A 15,639-nucleotide genomic window follows, 5' to 3' on the forward strand; every position below is an offset into this window, starting at 1 on the left:
TCATGTAACATTTATTATAAATTTGAAATATATTATTTAACCATGTAGAAGACCTGGATTTGATTAATAAGCCAGGTCTCTGCTCCCCAAACTAGGACTACTGTGGAGGTAGTGGTGTGCAGAAGAGGAGTAACCTAGTGTTTATAGCAACAGGCTGCAAACCAGGAAAGCCAGAGTTCAAATCCCACGGACACTTCATGTGATTTTGGACAAATTACTTAACTCTCAATAGCGTTAGGTACAGACTCACATTGTAAACCCTGTGTGGACAGGAAAATACCTATGGTGCCTGAATGTAATCCATTTTGAAATGGCTGACCATTCATGAAAGGCAGAATATAAAAATTATATTATATTGTTCTAGAGCACAAAGGGAAGAATATTCTAGCCATCATTTAATAGCAACACTTATGTTCAGAGTCCGCAGTCGAGTACCAGATTAACTACCTGTCTTGTGGGAGTGCTGAGAGAGAGGGTAAGGTCTACATTTGAACATCACTGCTTTCCAGCTTGCTTGCAGGTTGTAGGAGCCACAAACTTTTTGGGCCACACAAACCCCTCCCCCAAACATTGGACGCTGCCATCCAGACCCCACCTATTCTGACAACATTGACCAGGGCTTGAAATCACAGAGAAGAGCTGGGTCCAAGAGGCTTGCCTCTTTGGGACCCTCTTCAGGAGATCGAGGGAATGCCTGAGGAGAAAACTGAATCTGGAATTTCCGTTGTATGAGGGTGGGGTAATTATTAGATAGAGAGGGAATGATTTAAAGATGATTCAGGATTGAATGAGAGGTGGTTAATAACCCCAGGTAAGATACCATTTCGTGGGAGGGTAACTAAGGGGCAAAAGGGTGATTTGAAGTATTAATTAATGTAAGATCATTATCCAAAAAATGGTTGCATGTTCATGATTTAATTGTTACAGATATGGATTTGGTTTGTGTAACAGAAACTTGGTTGAAGGGTAATTTATCCACTGTGATTTTTCAAGTATGCCCTAAGAGTTACACTTCACATGTGTAATAGATCTGGTAGGAAGAAAGGAGGAGGTGTAGCTGTTGTTCTCACAGGACAAGCAGGATGGTTGTCCTCACAAATGGGTGACATCGAGGATGGAGCCCACCACGGAAAACTTCTGTCAAAGTTTAATAGAACTTTGACTGGCCCCTACTGGGCATGCCCAGCAAGGCACTGACCCTGCAGCCAGCAGGGGTCTCCCTTCAGTCTTCTTTTTTCCGCGCAGCAGTTGCCACGCGGTGAAAGGAGCTCTCTAACCACGTTCCTGACAGGAATTTGGAAATTAATTTCCTAAGAAAATTTGCCCCTCAGGGGTCTCCCTTCGACAAATTTTTTAGTCATCTTACGGAACCCGGTAAGTTTTTTGCCTTCTTCCATCGACTGCCGTCGAATTTGGCCCTCGAGGCCTGTTGGCACTTACCGATCCCCAGCCTAAATTTTGGCTTCCAGCCATGGCAACGGGGTTCCGTCGTTGTCCGGATTGTACCCGGACTATGTCCATCACAGACCCCCACAGGGTTTGTGTAATGTGTTTGGGTAGTGAGCATGATGTCCTGACTTGCACCAAATGTGCCTTAATGACACCCAAGGGTCGCAAAGCCAGGATTTATTTATTTATTTATTTATTTAGCGTTTTTCTATACCGGCATTCATGATTAGAAACCACATCATGCCGGTTTACATAAAACAAGGGGTGAGAACAAGAAACGAAAAACAAGTGCAAGGAGAACAAAAGTTACATTACAACAGGGTCTTAAAACTGGGAAGAGAAATTAGAATAAGAGAGACGAACGGAAGAGATTAAAATATTTACATTATTTACATTATGATATGAAATCTGTTGTATAGTTTGCTGTCTCTTGTAAAATTACTATCATTTAGATCGGGTCTGGGAAGGCTTGTTTAAATAGCCAAGTCTTAAGCCTTTTTCTAAAAGACGGTAGGCATGGTTCTTGTCTCAGCTCCGGAGGGATAGAGTTCCATAATGAAGGGCCGGCTGTGGAAAAGGCTCGGTCTCTGAAAGTTAGGTAGTGAGTGGTTTTGGTTTGGGGGACATGGAGTGATCCTTTGTAGGCTTCTCTGATGGGCCTGGTGGAAGTGTGTTGTCTGAGAGGAATTTGTAAATCGAGCGTTGTTTGGTGATGTATGGCCTTGTGGATAATAGTGATGGATTTGTGGATGATTCTGAAGTGTATAGGCAACCAGTGCAGGTTCTTGAGAATGGGTGAGATGTGATCTCTTCTCCTGGTGTTGGTCAGAATTCTCGCAGCTGTGTTCTGGAGCATCTGAAGGGGTTTGATGGAAGCAGAGGGAAGACCAAGTAAGATAGAGTTGCAGTAGTCTATCTTAGAAAAGATAACTGCTTGAAGTACCGTTCTGAAGTCTCTAACGTGCAGGAGCGGTTTGATTCTTTTAAGTACTTGGAGTTTGTAGAATCCATCTTTAGTAGTTTGTTTGATGAACGATTTTAAGTTGAGATGGTTGTCGATAATTATTCCTAAGTCCCTTGTTTGGGTGCTAGGTGGGTTGGTTGGAAGACTCAGAAGTGGGTTACTATTGTCAGGTGAGATGATCAGAAGTTCCGTCTTAGCCGAATTTAATATCAAGTTTAAATTCGATAAGAGGAGATTGATTTCTTTTAGACAGAGTTCCCAGAATTCAAGAGTTTTGGCAATGGTTTCATTGATAGGGATCAGGATCTGCACGTCGTCCGCGTATAGGAAGTGGATTAGTTTCAGGCGGGTTAGTAGTTGACAGAGCGGAAGGAGGTAAATATTAAAGAGTGTGGGTGAGAGGGAGGAGCCCTGAGGAACTCCTAAAGATGAGGAATGTCGGGAAGATTCCTTGTTGTGGATCTTTACCTTATATCCTCTGTTGCTGAGGAATGAGTTGAACCATGATAGGGCAGTTCCTGATATTCCTATGTTCGACAGTTGGTTGAGGAGGGTCGAATGGTTGACAGTATCAAACGCAGCCGAAAGGTCTAGAAGGATGAGTAAGAAGGATTGGCCTTTGTCTAGTCCCATGATGATGTTGTCAGTCAGGGATATGAGTAGAGTTTCCGTGCTTGATGCTTTACGGAATCCATATTGAGAGGGGTAAAGTATTTTGTGGTCTTCAATGTAGTTGGAGAGTTGAGTATTGACCAGCTTTTCCATTATCTTGGCAATAAAAGGAAGGTTTGAAATTGGGCGAAAGTTGTTGGGGTCTTTATGGTCAAGATTGGGTTTCTTTAAGAGTGGTTTTAGAGAAGCTAGTTTAAGTTCTTCTGGGAAAATTCCCTGGGATAATGAGCAGTTTATGATATCTGCCAGGGTTTTGGAGATTGTTTCCGGTATAAGAAGGAGGAGCTTTGTAGGTAAGTGATCGAAGGGGTGGGAGGAGGGTTTCATTTTCTTAAGTAACAGAAGGATGTCAGAGGCTGTGATGGGTTCGAAAGATTCCAAGGAGGTTCCTTTGTTTAGTATCTGTAGGTCAGCGGTGATAGGATTGTTACTAGGGGTCAATCGCTTTAGTAGGTTAGATATTTTATCTTGGAAGAAAGTAGCTAATTCCTCGGCTTTGGATTGAGCTAGGTCTATGGGTATATCTGGAGTGTTGATGTGAGTCAGGTTGGATACGTAAGCGAAAAGAGCTTTTGCATCAAATACAAGGTCATGTATTTTGCTCGCATAGTAATCCCTTTTTGATTTTAGTGTGGAGTTCTTGTAGTGATGTAAAGCGAGTTTGTAAGCGGCTAAGGTGCTGGGGCTTGGGGCCTTGCGCCATTTGTTTTCTTTGTGTCTAAGGCTCTGCTTAAGCGTATGGAGGTTGTTTGAGAACCATGGTTGTCTTTTTGTTGAGTTTGTGTTTAGTTTTTTTGCTGAAAGAGGACATAGTTTGTTTGCTACTGTCTCGGTGATGTTGTTCCAGGATAGGATGGCTGAGTTAGGGTCAGAGAGGTTAAGATGGGGAAGCTCTGAGGTGAGCTGGTTGTTGAGGTCGTTAGAAGAACAGGATTTTCTGTAGAGAAATGAGGATTTCGGTGGGGGATTTTTTCTGAATTGTGTCAGGGAGAAAGTAGCGGTGATTAGTGAGTGATCTGACCATGGGACCGGAGTGCAAGAAGGAGGGGAAGTGTATTTGATTCCTGCATTCACGAAAATGAGGTCCAGGGTGTGGCCGGCTTTATGGGTAGGCTTGTTGACAATCTGATTAAAGCCCATAGCTGAGAGGGCCATGAGTAGAGCCTCGCAATTGTTGGTAAGAGTAGGGTTGTCCACATGTAAATTGAAATCTCCTAAAACAATAGTCGGGGAGTCTAAATTCAAGTGTGTTGTTATGATTTCTATCAAAGGGGAGGCATCTGAGTCCAGGAGACCCGGAGGGGCATAGGTGAGTAGGACTTGGAGATCGGCTGTTTTGAAAAGTCCTACTTCAAGTTTAGAATCTGACTTGACTGGAAGCTGGGTGAATTTCAGCTCTTTTTTAGCTGCCAAAAGGATGCCCCCTCCCCTTTTTTTGAGACGGGGAAGGGAGAAGAAGTCGTAGAGATCGGTTGGGAGTTGGTTTATTATTGCTATGTCTGTTGGTTTGAGCCAGGTTTCTGTTATGGTACATATGTCTGGGTTGGAGTCCAAGAGATAGTCATTGAGGATCAGGGATTTTTTGGTGAGAGATTGAGCGTTGAATAGCGTAAGGGAAAATAGTGTTAGACCTAATAGTTGTGTGAGAGGAGAAATCATAATAGGGATGAGGGCTGTGTAGTTGCGAGATCTTTGTGTCATTGTGGTTTTTCCTGTGTGGAGGGGATTGTGTTGTAGAACTGGGATAGGAAGTTTCAAGGTCATTCTGACCTGAAGGAGAAGATGGGGCTCCTCTTCCATGCACCCACCCCAACGCCATCGATAGCATCGACGTCATCGGAACCGGCACCGTCGAAGTTGTACCATCATCGTCAACCCTCCGGTGACCGTCCGCCATCGATCGCTTCTCGGCCGTCGACTCCCGTCCCTTCCCCGGATGGGCGAGGGGATCGGAAGGAAAAGCACCGCCATCGACGGCACAAGTCTCGGCCTGTCGAGGATCCACAGCCATCGACCTCTGCTCAAGCCGAGCCACCGACGAAGAAGCCGCGAACAGACCGGACGCCCTCCACGTCTCGTTCGCCGGCATCGAGGAAACCCTCACCCTCTCGGGGTGTGGGGGCCGTGATCCCACCAGTTACAGTGGTCCCTCCGGCCCTGCCTCAGCCTCCCTCTCCCGTCGAGCCGGGTATGGTTACCCCTGGTCTCCGGGCAGAACTGGACCGGCTGGTCCAGGAGGCCATCGAGAAAGCGATGAAGAAATTACAACCTCCATCGGTACCGTCTCCGGCACCGGTTCCAGTGCCGCCCCCGGCACCGACGCGGGCACCGGCTTCGCCACCGAGGAGAGAACCGACCACCGAGCCGTTGATACAAGCGCTAGCACCGCTACTGAGCCGCATGGAGGCACTCATGACGGCCCTTCCATCGGTGATTCCAGTGCCATCGACAACACCACCGTCTCCGACTGGTTTCTCATCGGCAGGAGAAACACCGTTTCGAATTCCCCCTTCCGGGGTAGTTCCATCGGTACCTTCTGGTATATCTCCACCGATTTATCCTTCGGCTCCATCGATTCGGCGCCAGGCACCGATTCCATCGGCAGCACCGAAGCCATCGATGCCATTTCTGGTTCCACCTACCGCACCGATTCCACCTCGGTTTCCATCGATGCCTTCAGAGCCTCAGCCAGGTCCATCAGGACTACAAGCCCCACATGATCCCTACGATACCTGGGGTGATGATGATGATACCTCTTCTGACACAGATTTGCCTTCGCCACCATCTCCTACAGAGAGTAGAAAAAGATCTCCTCCTGAGGATCTATCTTTCATTAATTTTGTGAAAGAGATGTCAGAAGTTGTACCTTTTCAACTACAATCTGAAGCTGATGACAGACACCAGATGATGGAACTACTTCAATTTCTGGATGCTCCAAAAATCATCGCTTCCATCCCTATACACCAGGTGTTTTTGGATCTGCTCAAGAAAAACTGGGAATCTCCTTCATCGGTGTCACCAGTTAACAAGAAAGCTGACTCCACATACCTTGTCCAGTCAGCACCAGGTTTCCAAAAACCTCAACTGGATCATCGCTCTGTTGTGGTTGAGTCCGCGCAGAAGAAGGCCAAGCGTCTTAAGCCGCACTCTTCTACCCCACCTACCAGGGACAACAAATTCCTGGATAGTGTGGGACGGAAAGTGTATCATGGAGCTATGTTGATTTCACGCATAGCTTCATATCAACTTTACATGACTCAATACAACAGAGCCATCCTTAAGCAGATGCAAGACTATGCTGACACGTTGCCGGACCAATACCAACCGCAGCTTCAAGCCCTTCTTCACAAGGGATTTGAGGCAGGGAAGCACGAGATTAGGACTGCCTACGACATTTTCGATGCTTCCACGAAGGTTTCAGCCACAGCCATCTCAGCCAGACGTTGGGCTTGGTTAAAGTCATCCAACCTTCGCCCAGAGGTCCAAGATCGTCTTGCTGATTTGCCCTGCTTAGGCGACAATTTGTTTGGAGAGCAAATTCAACAGATTGTGGCGGAGTTAAAAGACCACCATGAGACGTTGAAACAACTCTCATCTGTCCCACCTGAGGTGACCTCCAAGCAACCGCAAAAGAAGGACTCTAAGAAGTCGTTCTTTCGACCACGCCGCTATTACCCTCCGTCAACTAGGGCTCGTCCTGCACGGTCCTCTAACAGGCCTCAGCCTCGTCAGCCGAGAAAGCAAAGACCTACTGTAGCCCCACCTCCTGGGCCTGCGGCGGGCCTTTGACTTATTTATTTATTTATTTAGAAACTTTTATATACGGTATTTGTGGGGACATCATACCGGTTCACATAATAACTGCAAGGTTGGAAAGTACATTTCAACAGGGATAGTAACTGGGCGCGGGGATAACCAATAGGCAGAATGAAGGATAGAAAACAAGAAGGTCATAACGAGAGAATAACAATTAACAATTTACAATTTACATTGAATATCTCCTTAATATAAGGAGAGGGCGGTCACCTAGAGGGGGGGGGGCTGCGGAGGGGGAGGGAAAGCTATTCTGTGTAGGCATGGTTGAACAGAAGTGTTTTTAGTTTCTTTTTTAATTTGATTGCACAGGGTTCAAGGCGCATGTGGACAGGTAGGGAGTTCCAGAGGGCTGGACCGGCAATTGAGATGGCACGGTCGCGGGTGGAGGAGAGATGAGCTGTTTTCAAGGATTGAACATGTAGGGTGCCTTTGTTGGTGGATCTGTACTTCCCTGTATTGAGCACATGCCAACTCCCTCTTCCACACATCCCTGTGGGAGGTCGGCTGTACCACTTCTTACCCCGTTGGAAACAGATTACCTCAGATCAGTGGGTGCTAGCAATTATCGCACAGGGTTACCACCTCAACTTCATAACACTTCCGCCAGACTCCCCGCCCCTTCAGGCATGGAGTCTAACCAGCCATTTGACTCAATTACATCAAGAAGTATCCCTTCTTCTACAATCAAATGCTATTGAACCCGTCCCTCCTTGTCAACAAGGGAAAGGATTCTATTCCAGATACTTCCTAATACCAAAGTAATCAGGGGGGTTACGTCCAATTCTGGACCTTCGGGCCCTCAACAAGTATCTGCAAAAAGAGAAGTTCAAGATGGTAACCCTGGGCGCCTTGCTCCCTCTGTTGCAAAAGGGGGATTGGCTGTGCTCTCTCGACCTCAAGGACGCTTATACCCACATTGCTATCACACAATCCCATCGCAAATATCTGCGGTTTCTAGTAGGCCACGACCATTATCAATACCGTGTCCTACCTTTCGGTCTGGCTTCTGCCCCACGAGTCTTTACCAAATGTCTCGTAGTGGTAGCAGCATTCCTAAGGAAGGAAGGTGTCCACGTCTACCCCTATCTGGACGATTGGCTAATCAGGGCCTCCACCCAACAGATAGCTCAATCCTCCCTAAAATTGACAATTCAAACACTCCTTTCCTTAGGGTTTCTTGTCAATTACGAGAAATCTTGCTTAGTCCCGTCTCAAACCTTATCCTTCATTGGGGCAGACTTGGACACCTTACAGGCAAAGGCTTACCTTCCTCTTCAGAGGGTCCACACCCTAATATCCCTGGCTCGCCAGCTCCAGTCTCAGAACACTGCCACGGCTCGCCAGTTCCTCATTCTCCTAGGACACATGGCATCCTCGGTTCAAGTCACTCCCATGACCCGACTAGCCATGAGAGTAACACAATGGACTCTACGACACCAATGGATTCAAGCTTTTCAGCCTCTGTCCTCCATAGTCACACAAGCGCTGCGCCTATCCTTAACCTGGTGGACGACTCAGGTCAACCTCCTTCAGGGCTTACCTTTTCTTCCACCGGATCCGCAAGTAATCCTAACCACCGACGCTTCTCACATCGGTTGGGGAGCCCATGTGGACGACTTCCAAACCCAAGGGTTATGGTCCAAAGAGGAAGCCGAACACCAGATCAATTTCCTGGAACTTCGAGCAATCCGCTATGCGCTCCGAACTTTCAAAGATCATCTATTTCATCAGATAATCTTAATCCAGACGGACAACCAAGTGGCCATGTGGTACATAAACAAGCAGGGAGGCACAGGCTCCTTCCTTCTGTGTCAGGAAGCTGCGCAGATCTGGGCGGAAGCCCTCTCCCACTCTATGTACCTCAGGGCCACTTACCTGCCGGGAGTAGACAATGTATTGGCAGACCAGCTGAGCCGTGTCTTCCAACCACACGAGTGGTCACTCCACCCTCTCGTAGCGACCTCTCTGTTTCGAAAGTGGGGTTTTCCCCGCATAGACCTCTTTGCGTCCCCTCAGAACCACAAAGTGGACGATTACTGCTCTCTCATTCAGAGCCAGCACTCTCGGCCGAGGGATGCATTCTCCCTCAAGTGGACAACCGGTCTGCTCTATGCATTCCCTCCACTTCCTCTTGTGTCAAAGACTCTCGTGAAGCTACGCCAGGACGGAGGAACCATGATCCTGATAGCACCTTACTGGCCACGCCAAGTATGGTTTCCAATACTCCAGGATCTCTCCATCCACAGGCACATTCCTCTGGGAAGGGACCCGCATCTGCTCACTCAAAACGACGGATGCCTCCTCCATCCCAACCTCCAAGCCTTGTCCCTGACGGCATGGATGTTGAAAGGTTAGTCCTTCAACCATTTAACCTTTCAGATTCCGTTTCTCGGGTCCTGATAGCTTCACGAAAGCCTTCCACAAGAAAGTCTTATTCATACAAATGGAAAAGGTACACATCATGGTGCACTTCTCAGTCCCTTGATCCCCTTTCCTGTCCAATCTCCAAATTCTTGGACTATTTATGGCATCTCTCTGAATCCGGTCTTAAAACCTCTTCTATCAGAATGCATGTCAGTGCGGTAGCCGCCTTCCATAAGGGTATTGGGGGTAATCCTATTTCAGTACAACCCCTGGTAACACGCTTTCTTAAAGGCTTGCTCCATTTGAAGCCACCTTTACACCCTCCTGCCCCATCCTGGGACCTTAACCTGGTTCTTGGTCGTCTAATGAAACCTCCTTTCGAACCTCTCCACTCCTGTGACTTTAAATATCTCACTTGGAAAGTGTTATTCCTTTTGGCTGTTACTTCAGCTCGCAGGATTAGTGAATTACAGGCCCTAGTTACCTATCCGCCTTACACTAAGCTCCTGCAGGACCGGGCGGTACTCCGCACTCACCCTAAATTTTTACCTAAGGTAGTTTCGGAGTTTCATATCAATCAATCTATCGTACTACCTATCTTTTTTCCCAGGCCCCACTCCAACTCTGGAGAGCAGACCCTGCATACCCTAGACTGTAAACGGGCTCTAGCTTTTTACCTAGACCGTACAGTTTCTCACAGGAAGAGCACTCAATTATTCGTCTCTTTCCATCCTAACAAGTTAGGACAACCTGTGGGTAAGCAGGCTCTTTCCTCCTGGTTGGCGGACTGCATTTCTTTTTGCTATCAGCAAGCTGGCATTCCTTTTCAAGACCGTGTAAAAGCACACTCTGTGAGGGCCATGGCGACTTCAGTAGCACACCTTCGATCGGTGCCGCTTCCTGACATCTGCAGGGCTGCAACCTGGAGTTCTCTCCATACCTTTGCAGCCCACTATTGTTTGGACAAAGCTGGAAGACAGGACTCCATCTTCGGCCAATCTGTCTTGCGTAACCTTTTTCCAACATGATGTACCAACACCCTTCCACCTTCCCAGTAGGGTGCGGATGCCCTTTCCCAAATTTCACCCCAGTTGTTGTGCCTGTTGCACGTCGTTGGGTGCATTTGGTGCAAGCCAGGACATCCTCAGCTCGGTACTCACCCATTTGTGAGGACAACCATCCTGCTTGTCCTGTGAGAAAGCAAATGTTGCTTACCTGATGTAACAGGTGTTCTCACAGGACAGCAGGATGTTAGTCCTCACGAAACCCGCCCGCCACCCCGCGGTGTTGGGTTCGTTTTAGTTTTTACTTTTTTAGGCACTGCCTGTAGCTTTGAAAATCAGACTGAAGGGAGACCCCTGCTGGCTGCAGGGTCAGTGCCTTGCTGGGCATGCCCAGTAGGGGCCAGTCAAAGTTCTATTAAACTTTGACAGAAGTTTTCCGTGGTGGGCTCCATCCTCGATGTCACCCATTTGTGAGGACTAACATCCTGCTGTCCTGTGAGAACACCTGTTACATCAGGTAAGCAACATTTGCTTTTTTAGAGATTCTCTTCCTTTAAAGAGAATATTTGTAGGTCAAGTTACAGGATGCAAAAGTATGTTAGGTAAGTTAGGTTTTCAGGACTCTATCTATGTTTCCTTGTGATACTGCCTGCCCAGGTTAACCCAACCTCAAATTGATGCTACCTTGAAGGTAGTTTTAGGCCTTAATTTAAGATACTCTTATCTAGTAGTAATGGGATACTTCAATTTGCTTTTGAAAGTTATGATTCTTCTAAAGTACATCATTGTCTAAGTAGTTTGGCCAGTGATGGCCTTTCCCAGATGATTCAAGGAGAGACGCATGAAGAGGGACATATGTTAGATCTGTTTGCCTCAGGGAAGGCAAGCCAGATGGTAGGTTTAATAATTGATGGGGTTGAAAAGTTGACTGGATAGACCATTTTTTGATGTGTAGTAACTATTTTGGTAAACTAAAGCTCTCTAGGAAAAACAGGCCTGGAAAGAGAAAATCAGTGATGAAAAAAGTAGATTGCAGGAAACGAATTTGGTACAGGATTGTTGGTGGAAAAAGAGGAGAATGGCTCTAAGTATTGGGTTGTTTCCTGATATTCTCTGTTAGGGGGGGGAGGTATGGACCGGGTTCAGTTAAGTAATATGGAATCAGCTGGAAACAATTCTAAAGAGGAGTAGGGTGGCATGTGCCAAGCACAAGATGGCGCCGGCCATCCATTGCTCCTACCATGTGACAGGGGCCAACCAATGGCACCAGTAGCCCCTGTGACATAGTAAGGGCAAAGGCTATTGGCGCCATTTTGAATACTGGCAGCCGACGGCCCGAGTGCAGGAGATCGCTCCGGACCCCCACTGGACCACCAGGGACTTTTGCCAAGTCTTGGGGGGGGGGGGGCAGGAGGGTGGGGGGTTGTAGTAAATTACATTTAAAGGATTGGGATGGGAAATGGGGACAAAAAAAAACATTGGTTGTAGTTAGTTTTGTTTTTTTTTTAAATATTCACTCCATAAGACGCACAGACATTTTCCCCCCACTTTTGGAGGGGGAAAGTGCATCTTATGGAATGAAAAATACGGTAATTATGCCTCTAGAATCATCTTTAAGGTGGTGGGTTCACTTATAAGGGAGGATATAAAGTGAAACTTGGTCTATGAGGATATGTCTAGTTGCAAGTCCTTAAGTTTTTTCTTCGAGGATGAAGTCCACAATTTAAGAGACCCATTTGCCAAAGCAAAGGCAGAGAGCGCTCTAATTAATGGGGTTTCTGGGGATTGTTTAATCTTGGAAGCTGCTGAGGGAGAGTAGATGGAGAAAGTATCTCCACAGTAAAATTAATGTGGTAGCTACCGGTGTTGATAAAGGATGATTTAATAGAGGTAGAATATTTTAGATCATTTGAGACCATTTCTTTAGTGGAAATTAAATATGTGGTGGGTCGTGTAAAGAAATCCAAAATGTTTTGATCCTTGTCCCTCCTATCTTATTGATTTTTTACCAGACCAAATCTTAAAGGGGTTAAGAATTTTGGTCAGTGCTTCTTTGGTAGCGAAGTTAGTTCCCAAATCATTGAAAAATGTGTAGTGACACCTATCTTGAAAAAGGCAGAGTTGGACCCAAGATTGTGCTCTAATTATAGAATAGTTCCTAATCTCCCTTTTGTGGCTAAAGTATTGAAAAGGGTAGTGACCACTCAGTTGACAGATTTTATAGAGAGGACATGGAAATCGGACCCAGCTCGTCGGTTTCCGTAAAGTTTGCAGCATGGAGACAGTCATGGTGGATCATGGTGGATCGGGTTGACTTGGTTTTACCTCACTTAGGGGGGGGCTTCTGTGTTGGTAATTTTTTTTTTAACCTCTCCAGTGCATTAGATTTGGTAGACAATGACATTTTAATTTCTCACTGCCAGTCCTTGGGAGTAAGAGGCTTGGTTTTGAAGTGGATTAGTAGTTTTTTAGCGGATAGAAGTCGTGGTGTTTTTCCAGGGGAGTTCCTCAGGGTTCTTCTTTATCCCCCCCTTTTGTTCAGTGTTTATATGTATCTCCATTGGGTGCACTAGTTGCTCTTTTGGGTTTATCTTATTCATCTATGCCAACGATGTGCAAATTGTTTCCCCGTTGGGAATAGACCCACAACGGACTCGTTCTATTCTCAATGACTGTTGAAACAGTGGGCAAATGGTTGGATGAAAATTTTTCAGTATTGAATGCAAGTAAGACCGAGATACTCCAGGTAGGTTCGGGACAGGGTAAGTTTCAAGTTGAGTTTGAAGGGCAGTTGATTACTGTCAGTACCGATATAAAATCTATTGGAGTTAGGCTGAACTCAGATTGGTCTATGGATAGCAAAATCAATGCAGTACTCCATTCTGCTCATAGTAGACTGAGAATGATACAGCAATTGAAACATTTCTTAAATCTAAAGGCGTTGAAGTCTGGTTTATGCACTAATGATAGCAGTCATTGATTACTGTAATCTTTTATATTTGGGCTACCAGGCAACTTAATTCAGAAGCTGCAAGTAGTCCAAAATATGACTGCTAGGCTGGTTTTCGGATGGTCTAGGTGAGAATTAGTGGCAACACTACTAGTGAAACTACATTGGTTGCTGATCAAATTGAGATGCAAATTTAAAGTCCTGGTCCTAGCATTTAAGATCTTGAGAGGACAGGGCCCTTCTCATTTGTGCAACAAGATCCTTTGGAAACACCCACTGAGAGAGAGTTACTCTCAGTATGGTTCACAGCTGTAACGTCCCTCGGTTAAGAGTTTCTGTCATGTAAGACTTCAAAATTGGTCTTTTTTTCAAGACTGTTCTGAAATTACGGAATAGTCTTCCATTGGTATATACATAACTTGAAACAGATGAAACAGCTTAGAAAGCTTGAAAAAAGTTGGCGCAAAGATCCATCACCTACACTCCTCGCTAAATATAAAACATCCCTCCATAACTACCGTAACATGCTAAATAAAACTAAGAGAGATTTTTACGCCCACAAGATTCACCACCTCCAGTACAATGCCCATGCCCTCTTTGAATTTGTGGCCTCCCTTACTAAACCACCTCATGCCCACATCCCAGACTATGAAGCTATTACCAAATGCGAGGACCTTGCACTTTATTTCCAGGATAAAATCAATACTCTGTTGTTACGTTTCCCCTCTACCACTCTACCTAGCACAACTCCCCCTAACAACCTCACCATGAAACTAAATTCATTTGAAACCATAGCCACATCAGAAGTTGAAGCCATCCTCAAGAGATTAAGACCATCATCTCATCCTACAGACACTACCCCACCAAATATCTCCCCTCCATTCCTAACATAATCGCCCAGCCCATAGCTAACATCATAAACATTTCCATCTCCACTGGCTCAGTACCTAACCCCTCAAACAAGCGATTAAACCCATACTAAAAAAAAACCTAAACTTGACCCCTCAGATCCATCTAACTACCGTCCGATCTCTAATTTACCCTTCATATCTAAAATCCTTGAAAAAGCAATTAACTGCCAACTCACAGACTGCCTTGACAGTCAGCTTCTATTATCCGCCTCACAATATGGATTCCGAAAGTTTCACAGCACTGAAACCTTTATTTTATTTATTTATTTATAGTTTTTTATATACCGCGGCACGTAATGCACATTACCTCGGTTTACAGCAAACAGTAATTCAGCCAAAGGCTTTACAATAAACATAAGTGGAAAAGCAAAGTGCTTATTTAACAGAAAAAACTAGGAGTATACATATCAAATACATATGCGTAACAGTATTAACTAAAGTCTGTCTTGAAGGGAGTTATTTCTAAGGAAAAGGAGGGTAAGGGAAAGGGGGAATCATAGTGGGGGGGGAAGGGAGTCAGACCCGCACTGTTGGTCTGACTCTCTTATCCCCCCCCCCCCCCCATGTCAGAGAGGGAGGGGAGTCAGAGGGGAAAGGCAAGGTAAAATAGAGGAATCAGGAATAGGTTGAGCAGCGAAGTATGTAATTGCATGATTACCATCCTTCAAAGGAAGGCTTTTCTAAACAGCCATGTTTTTAGGTTATGTTTAAATTTTCGGTGGCAGGGTTCTTGGCGCAGATCCGCGGGCATACTGTTCCACATTTTGGTTCCTGCTATGATGAGCGAACGTTCTTTAGTGGATGTAAGTTTAGTTAGTTTAGGAGAAGGGATTGGCAGTCTGGCCTGATGTTGGGATCTAATTGGACGGTTTGTTTTTTTGAAATACAGGTGCTCAGGAAACCATTGCATGTTTTGGTTATAGATGGCCTTATGAATCAGCGTAATCGATTTGTATATGATCCTGGATGCTACGGGTAGCCAGTGAAGTGATTGAAGCACAGGAGTGATGTGATCATGGCGGTGCGTGTTGGTGAATGTGCTCGCCGCTGCATTTTGAAGCATTTGTAATGGCTGCAACATGTTTTTTGGTAGGCCTAATAGCAAAGTGTTGCAGTAGTCAAGTTTTGATAGAATTGTAGCTTGTAGTACTGTGCGGAAGTCGTGTGGGTGTAATAGATGTCTGATACGCTTTAGTGTGTGTAGCTTAAAAAATCCATTTTTTACAGTGTCAGCGATGAATTTTATAAAGGTAAAATTGTTGTCTAAGATAACGCCAAGGCTGCGGACTTGTTGTGCAGTCGGAGGGTAGCCTTGGGGTAGGACTGTTGTATTCAGTGTGGAGTTGTTTGCAGGTGATATGAAGAGAAGTTCAGTCTTGTTAGTATTGATAGCTAGAAAGTTGTCGGTGAGAAGTTTTTTTATTTCAGTGAGGGCTACAATCCAAGTGTTCAGAGCATTTGAGACAGAGTTTTATAGGTATCAGAATCTGCACATCATCTGCGTAAATG

General features: G+C 45.6%; 1 protein-coding gene across 6 annotated transcripts in view; it reads left to right on the plus strand.

The window, feature by feature from the left end:
• The window catches only part of ANKRD11 (ankyrin repeat domain 11), an 899,251-nt gene that overhangs the window by 741,801 nt on the left and 141,811 nt on the right, over positions 1-15,639 (plus strand). The gene's annotated exons all lie outside the window — the stretch shown is intronic.

This window comes from Rhinatrema bivittatum, chromosome 7 (assembly GCF_901001135.1).
Source record: "Rhinatrema bivittatum chromosome 7, aRhiBiv1.1, whole genome shotgun sequence".
Classification (NCBI taxonomy): Eukaryota; Metazoa; Chordata; class Amphibia; order Gymnophiona; family Rhinatrematidae; genus Rhinatrema; species Rhinatrema bivittatum.